This window comes from Tursiops truncatus, chromosome X (genome assembly GCF_011762595.2).
Source record: "Tursiops truncatus isolate mTurTru1 chromosome X, mTurTru1.mat.Y, whole genome shotgun sequence".
Taxonomy (NCBI): domain Eukaryota; kingdom Metazoa; phylum Chordata; class Mammalia; order Artiodactyla; family Delphinidae; genus Tursiops; species Tursiops truncatus.
Window position 1 is genome coordinate 99,061,643 of NC_047055.1, and position 8,964 is coordinate 99,070,606.

The 8,964-nt window shown below is 38.3% G+C and overlaps 1 pseudogene; it reads right to left on the bottom strand.

Moving 5' to 3' along the window:
* LOC101333919 (ferritin heavy chain pseudogene) overlaps positions 1 to 8,503 on the bottom strand; it is a 54,938-nt pseudogene extending 46,435 nt beyond the window's left edge.
* Positions 8,504 to 8,964: the final 461 nt, after the last annotated feature.

The following is an 8,964-nucleotide window of genomic DNA, read 5'->3' on the forward strand; positions in this document are numbered from 1 at the left end:
AATGTATAAGAGGATGAAAAAGGGGAATTTATGTCAGGTGTAGATATTATTTTTGTTCTGAGTCTAATTTCTGTTCTCTCATCTTATTAAGGGAGTCCCTATCAATAGCCATTACACTTAAATATAGCCAATTTGAAGCTCCCATTATCTGGCAATTAACAGGTAGAATCTTATATTAATCTCAATATCACAACAAACCAAATGACTTTTTATGGCTTAACCATGGATGCAAGAGATGTCCCAAAGGAGACTGCAAAGATGCAGCCCTAACAATATCTAGAATGAGACAATGAAGGTTGAGATTACAAAAGCCCCTTGTGGATCAGGGCCCCTTGTGACAGACTCCCCTGAGAGCTGGCATAGTCAGACAAAGAGATGCCAGTTGCAAGCCCAGATTGTTACCAGTGATTCTGATCAACTGGCTACCGCACTTGGAATCCCAGTCTTTTCAACTGGAAATGCACACAAGTGTAGCTGCCTTCCAGGTGGTGGGGACTAGAGGTGATATTCTCACTGGTCATAAAGCTAAGCTCTTAAGCATAGAACAACACAAAAGGAAAACCTCCTCCACTTCTTTTTTTTTTTCATGTACACATTAATGGCTTCAGCTAAGCCTTGGGTCTCTTGGAGCCAAACTGATACCTGAGAGGGATGTGCCACTGGATTGGGGATTGTGGTATTTTACCATGTACCTCATGGCATGGAACTTTTCTTGAGGTTGGTGGTGACCTAGTCAATTTAACCCATTCATTACCAACTTATCCTAACCTGGGGGTCTTTGAGTTAGGTTGCGAGTGCTCTAACAGCTTTTAAGTGCTCGACTGTGCCCACCAATTTTGTGGCTTGCTTCTGAAATTCTCATTAGTAAATAGCCTTTACCTCATGTGCACATTAACTCACAGTGCCGGTCTGGTGAGAACTGTGAACTCACCAGTCTGTGAGGCAGGCTCAAATGACAGGCTTATAGGACTTTTGCCTCTGTTATACACTGTGGTTTTCGTCATTATGGCAAATGACACAAAAGACATAAACAAAGAAAAGAAACAATAGGAAAAGAATCAATAGAAAACAAGAGTACTCATCAAATTTTTACCAGAGTAGGTATTCCTAAGTAACGAATTCACCCAAATATTTTCTCCTGCTAATCTAAATCTAGAAAAAGAAAAGGACTCTCACCACCTTCACTTCCATCAGACCCTGCAGGCAGAGATCTGGGAGACTGACATGAGATTTCTTCTTTTGGCTTTTGTCAGAGGTCCCAGGTTCTCTCAGCTGCAGCAGCCACAGAGTGAGTAGTGTCCAGCCAGTGAAGGTCTCTTCATAGTTGCCAACTCAAGTGGAAAAATTTTCCTACTACCCTTCTACGTTCTTTGGCTGGTCTAATAATCAAATTGACCTAAGACATTAACAGGAGAAAAACAAATTTAATTTTATATGTATGGGAGTCCCATAAAAATAAGAGACCCAAAAGGCAGCCAGGTAATTGAAGCTTATATAACATCCTGAGCTAAGGAAAGAGGTAGGGGTCTGGGGTACAAAGGGAAAGAAGGCCATTCACAGGAAGGAAGAGATGTTTTGAAAACAAAGTTTGCCCTGTTACGCAAATAAGTCTCTTAGGTAAAAAGTTATCTCTGGTAGTAGTTTTTTTCCTGGTACAGGCTCCCTTTCCAATGTAAATTTAAGCTGTTGAGGGGGAGGTAAAGGGCTTTTCCTGAATCTGATGTATTTTGATTATCTTTCGCTCAAAATAATCCTTATGCCAAAGAGACATATTTTGGGGTAGAAAAATGTGTTCCCCTTTAATCCTCCTATAATAAAATACAGAGTAACAGGAATAAAAACAGAATTTTTAAAATAAATTTATTTATTTTATTTTATTTATTTTTGGCCACATTGGGTCTTTGTTGCTGCATGCGGGCTTTCTCTAGTTGTGGTGAGTTGGGGATACTCTTTGTTGTAGTGCGCGGGTTCTCATTGCGGTGGCTTCTCTTGTGGCGGAGCACAGGCTCTAGGCATGCGGGCTTCAGTAGTTGTGGCTCGCAGGCTCTAGAGCGCAGGTTCAGTAGTTGTGGCGCACAGGCTTAGTTGCCCCGCAGCATGTGGGATCTTCCCGAACCAGGGCTCGAACCCATGTGCCCTGCATTGGCAGGTGGATTCTTAACCACTGAGCCACCAGGGAAGCCCCTGTTGCTGAATTTTTAAATTCTTTATATTGGATTTCAAAATACAAAAGAAAATAGGCTCTGGTTCAAGATGTTTGTGAATGTAAGCGTATGTAGCCATTACCTTTGCCTCTCAAGAACCTATCATAATAATGGTGAAATCTGAAATAAAGGGAAGCCCACTACTATAATATGCAAGGAGGGGGCTTCAGCTTCTGAGGTATATATGTGCCCAGCAGAACTCCTGAGTAACTCAGGATGGCAAGAGGGAGAAGTAGACTGAAAATCTATGTGGGGCAGAGTTACTTCACCTACACCTTTTTCTCCCAAGCAAAAAGCCTAACAGAAAGGCATTTAACCACCCTCTTACCAATTCTTTCTTTTAAAAAGGAGCCTTTTAAAAAAGGTATGTAAAGACTGTTTCCAGGTGATCTATAATGGCCAGTATGTTTGTTACAGTTCCTGCCAAAGACTTATTCTTTCAACATTTGTAGGTTTTTAGAATAGTGGCAGGTCTCCATCTGTTCGTGGTAAAACTAAGCCTTTCAGGTTCTTTCCTAGTCCATGAATTATTCCTATTTCTCCCAGGATTTATTTTTCTATTTTTAATATTTATCTTATTCTCTCTTATGTCATGCCTATGTCAAATATCTCAACAAATATTTATGGAATATCTACTTTGGGCAAGGCAGTATTTTGGGTGCTATGACTATTGTAGTGAAAATTACAAAACGTTTGCTTTCCTAGGAGTTTACATTCTTCTTAACATCTAGAGATATTTTGTTTTCTCTTCATATTTACAAATGAAGACCGTGAGCTCTGTGTTTATGATTATCTTTACACCTCTCATTTTTCTGTCTTGATTATCTTTGCTATCTTCTTTATGTCTGTCTACTTTATAATTGCTCCTGTTCCAAAGGATTCCATCCATCTCCCTCCACTACTACCATGGAACATACTTTCGCAGGCAATACCTCATACTTCTTTGACTTCAGCCTGGCATCTTTATCCTAATTTTAGAAGCATACTTGATATTCCGTGATAGCTAGATGAACATTGCCACTAAAATATCACTCTGACATCTCAAATCTCAGAGATTCCAGCTGAATTGTCACCTATTCCTCTACTATGACAAACAAGTTACATTGCATTTCCTATATCAGTGGAACTTCTCACCATCTACTCAGTCACCTAAACCAGAAACTTAAGGTCATCTTTAAATTATCCAAGCAGCCATCAAATTTTATTGTGCTTCTTTAATACTATTTGAATCTATGTGCATCCATATCTCAACTGTCTCACCATTATTTCAGGACTTTATACTTTTTTCTTCCAGTTAATGCCATAACTCCATAAGTGGGACAATCTAAATTTTGACAATCTGTTCATATCCCTGCTAGTATGACCACTCTAAAAATTGAAAAATTTTATTCCTATTAGAAAAATCATGTTGACTGTGCATTGCTTAGAAGATCAAGTTCAACTCTTCAGCCTGATACACAATACCACTTGTTACCTCTTTGGCCTCATCTCTTCATTTTTTGCTAATGTACTTACATCTCTTCCTCTTCTACCCCAGAGTATGATGATTCATACTTACTGTTTATTGAGCCCTAAATTTTCAATGCATCTTTACTGTTGCATGCAGTGTTTATTTTGCTTAGAATAAAATTAATGAATTCATTTCATTGGCTAATTGCTAGTAGTCCTGTAAGATACAACTCAGATATAACCCAGCTTTAAGGAGTTTTGAATTATTAGTGTAGATTTCTCCTCCTAGATCATTCCATTATATCCCGTATCTGAATCTGTGTCAGGGCATCCCTCACACAGAGTGTTACTGTATGTTTATTCATCTGCCTTCTTTAAAATTTAATACATTTCTTAATGATAAGTGCTGTACTTCTTAACTATAACCCCAGCACCCAGCATTGGGCATGGCACATTCTTGGTCAGTGTTGAATGCCTGAAATAGTGATTTAGAAAAGCGTTGGCAGATATTATAACTTAATAGGCAAGAAACCCTATACAAATATGTTAAGTAAGTGAGAGAGATCTAGGTTGAAATAGATCAAATCCAGGATGGTAGGTAACAGTATTAAAATAGGTTTTCTTTGGAGAATAAAGGGTGAAAAATAAGTCTGGGATGCTCACAGTGGCCAAAAATTCTGAAGGTGTGTGTGTGTGTGTGTGTGTGTGTGTGTGTGTGTGTGTGTGTGTGTGTGTGTGTGTGTGTGTGTATGCCAGTAACTGTTCTAGTTCTTAGAAATGTAGTAGTAATTTAAAAAAAAAAAAGAAAGATCTTTTGGAGCTTCTATTTTGGGATAGGAATGGGGAAGAAAACAAGCACAAGATAAATAAAAAATGTTTTAGATAGTCACAAGTGCTACTAAAGAAAAAAAAATACACTGCCAGAATAGAAGATGACAAGGCCAGGTGTGGTAGATAACTGTGTTGTGACTAGTGATGTCAGAATGGATAACCCAGAACCCAGAGTTGGCTTATAATTAGTGTCTGTCCTCTACGAATGGTGGATGAGAGAAAAAGGAATTTCCCCAAAATGCTTTTCCAAATCCCCACATTTTTGCAGTGATGTTAAAGATGCTGGCTTGATGATTAAAAATGGAGAGTTTTGAATATCACACAAAGGAGAACCTCTTATTTCATAGTGAAGAAGCCTGAGTTAGGATGGTAAAGAATTTTCAAATCTTAAATGAAGTCACAGAAAAGAAATACAGTTCACATTTCCATTCGAAATTCTCATACCAGGAAACTTCTCATTGAAGGGAGCATACATTCACCTCTCAAATAATGAAAAGACATGAAATGTTTGGTTAATTGTAGTAAAGAAGATACTGAAGATCTCAAAGTATTGTATATTGATAACATGTAATATTACTTAACAGAAACATCACATTTCTTTGTGAACTTTCCAGTACAGGCATTGTTTTGATGTTCATGTTGTTAAATGCTCAGGCTTGTTTGCACTTACAAAAGAATCTTTATACTTAATTCTTCATGGAATATTGAGAGCACAACTTATTTTCATGGTTAGCCAAAAAAGATAGACTTTATATTGCTATCAAAAACTTATCCACAGGCTATAACTACTTTCAAAAAGAATTTGTTATTCAGATAAGGGTTTTTTTTGGAACTAGGCCAAAATAAACAAATATTTTAAAAACTACAAAGAAAATACAGAGAAAATTCTTAAGATGGAAATATTTATGCTCACAATCACAGTGATGCTGTGTATTTAAACTGATATACTCTAATGTAAAAAACGTATCAGGTTGAGCTCAGAAGATTCAGGTACAAATGTTCTCAATTTCTGATTTGTCAGGGCAGATAGGAATATGATTTGGAAGAGCAATATAATACTCAGCAATCGCTTTGAGACAAAAATAAGTGGCTATATAGTTTCAAAGTCAGAGTGTTAAATTGGGTTTATGATATAAGCAGCATACACTGTAGAATGAGATAGGGTGATGTGAAGTAAAGTTAGAGCGATAAGATATTGGTGGTTGTTCAAACAGGAAGGATACTGTCTTCTAGGAGCTTCGGTAGCAGGAATTAGGGATTCCATTCTTGGGAAAAATGGTAGAATATAATGTCATAGTGGGCCTAGAACCAAGACATTAAGCCATTTACTTGTCTAGGACTCATTATAATCATCTTCTAGGTACAGGATGGATCCCAGATGAGAAGTTGTATTAGTTTTCTGTTGCTGCATAAGAAATTAGTACAAATGTAATGGCTTAAAACAGCATCCCTTTATTAGCTCACAGTTCTATAGGTTGGGATACTGGCATGGAGTGACTAGGTTCTGTGTTCAAGGTCTTAAAGGTCTGAAATCAGCATTTTTAAACCCTTGTCAGATAATTCTAACATCTAATTCATCTTGGGTTGGCATCATCTGTCACATCTTATTCAAGCTGTCATGTATCTGATTCTTGGTATAAGTAGTGATATTTTATTGTCTTTTGGACATTTTGGCTATTATGTTAGGATACTTTGGTCCCTATTTAAAGTGTTTGTTTTTTTTTTTAATTTTTAGCAGGCATTCACTCTTTATAGGTTTGGCACACAGTTCCTGTACTTTTATGGACTGTGGTTCCATGATAACCTAATTTTCAGAACCTTTGTGGTACTCTGTTGGTCTGTTTATCTTGTGCACATGGGGTTACCTCTGGTCCCTTCTCATGCTGCTTATGGGGTCTGAAGTAGCTTCCCCAGGATATGGCACTTGGTGCTTCTGGTGAGGGAAGGGAATCTCTGGAACACTTGATGAAGAGTCCTTCCTGGGCCAGGCACTTGTGACAGGGTCTCCCTGGACTGTAAGGAATGGAGGGTGCTTACCAGGTTGAGAGCTTTCTGTGGAGGGATCTCCATTGCTGGTACCAGCAAGTTGCCTGATGTTTCTGGGTAGGGGAGAGGAGTCTCAGGCCCATCTGAGGAGAACATTTTCCAGGTGGGAGCTTTTTGTGGTAGGATCACTTTTGCTGGTACCCTTAGCCACTGATGTGTCTGGGTGGTGAAGGGGGATCTCAGGCCCAGTGGGGAAGGAAAGCACTTTCCCTGGTCATTTATTGTCATCAGGGCTTCCAATTGTTCCTCCTTGCAGGTTCTGCAAGGCTCACCTGGTGTTTGGGGGATTCCCATTTGATGTGATGGAGGAAGAGCCTTTTTGAGCCACTTCCTGTTACTAAATTGGGATTAGGAAATGCTGGGCCTGGATCACATTTTTTTGTTGGTAGAGGGTCATAAGGTGCCCTGCCATGAGGTTGTTCATCCATTCTGAGGGTCCCTAGGCAATTCACCTTCTTTAGAGCTTTCAGAGATCTCCTTTGGTTGTCTCATATTATTTCCAGGATATATAGTTGTGCGTATAAAGGGGGAACAGGAAGAGGGAAGTATAAACCATCTTATCTGGATTAGAAGTCTTCTCTGTGCCTTTTAATGCTCACCTGATTAGGTCAGGCTCACTCTGGATAATCTCCCAATCAACTGTGCTATATATCATAATCTAATAATGGGAATGATATTCCATCACATTCACAAGTCTCATACTCAAGGGGAGGGGCTACTACAAGGATCATTGGGCATCATCTTAGAATTCTGTCGACCACAGAAGGTGCATGTGAATGTACTGAAGCATTAATTAAGCAATTATCATCCTTTGGAAGGTTTTAATCTGTTAGGATAGTATGAAAGCCAACTACTGTTATAATTATTCTACTCACTTTAAATGAAGTATATCTGATATAAAAAATACTTCACAAAAATCAGAATATTCAAACAACTTTCAGAAGTTAATGTAAATTTCAGAGGTTTGATCCAAGCCTTCGTTTCTGGCCATGCAGATATCTTCTGTGTGAAAAATATGCTACCTCAAAGATGTTTTAAAAAACTTCACCACCACTCCCCATTTATATTTTGTAGTTATGTGCAAATACTGTGGCTGCCAGCAATTCAAATAGAAAATAAAGGTCAGTGATGTTTCTGACTTTAACTTTTTAGAGGTTTATACTTAACACTGCCTACATTTGTATAGGTTGCACGTTGCACAAAATTTCTGATTATTGCTTTAGGTTATAATACAATGTACTCTCACCTATACCAGGATTGAAAATTTTAAGTAAAATTTTCTGGACTGGCCAATACAACCCCCCAAAAATAGTTTCCAGGCTGAATTAGGAGAAAAATCCTTCACTATGTTTAGGTTTGAAGGAAGCATGACCTAAATTTTGATTTCAAATACTCAGGGTTTTGGGTGATGGTTTTACTGGGGACAATTAGAATTGAACTATGTAGACATGTTTTTTTGAAGCCAAGTTTTACCTTTAAGGCTTTCATATTGCAGCTTGTGAGGCTCCAAGCAGCAATTGGGTACTTTGGGTCATTCACACAAGGATTAAGAGTCATATATAAACCATAAAACCCTTTATAAGAAATCAGAATCTGTTTTAAAAATTAATTGTATGAACTAAACATATATAGAAAGAAATTGAAGCTTGAATATATTTAAGAAGCAAAAATTAAAGACATACCTATAACTGCCCTTTTTCCTTAGTTGTTTACAATCACAGCAAATCAAAGTGTGACGTGTTTAAGAGAAAGGTAATTAAGTTCTAAGGCTTTGTCATCTTATCACTTTTAAAAATACAAGATCTGAGTAGATGAAAGGAAAATAGAGAGGGTTGTTAAACAGCTGAGTCATAGAGTGGAATAGAGAACAAGCGGAAGAGGCAAGAAAGCATACACAGACTGGGTTTGAAGAGAGTTGGGAATACTGGTTGTGGTAGATGGTCTCTGATTTGCTTACCGGATCTACTCGCCATCCTTCCTAACCCTGCTCCGTGATTCCAGGAGGCTGACCTTTATCAGCTTCATCGACCAGTCTCTCTGTGTCTTCAGGTTGGGTTTGGCTAATATGAACTACTGACAAGAGATTAGAAGTCAGGAGGAAAGAAGGTAAGGGTATTTATTTCCATGATCTGCCCCCTTCCAAACATTAGGTTGGCAGTGGATGCGATTTTCTAAGGTTACATCTCTTGTTGGGTGGACTTCTACTACAACTCTAAGACATTCTGGGTTGCAGGAACTGCTATCTCTCTATGTCCCTTCAAACCTAGTGGTTATAATACTGGCTTCTCACAGTTGCTAGCCTCAGGGTACTTCATCATCTCTTGGTTTCCCTTCATTCTTTACACACTTTAGTCTCTTCATTAAATGCTATTCCATCACTCTTTTAAAGTGTCCCATCAGTTTTAAGCTAGAACTGACTGATACATTGGTAGTG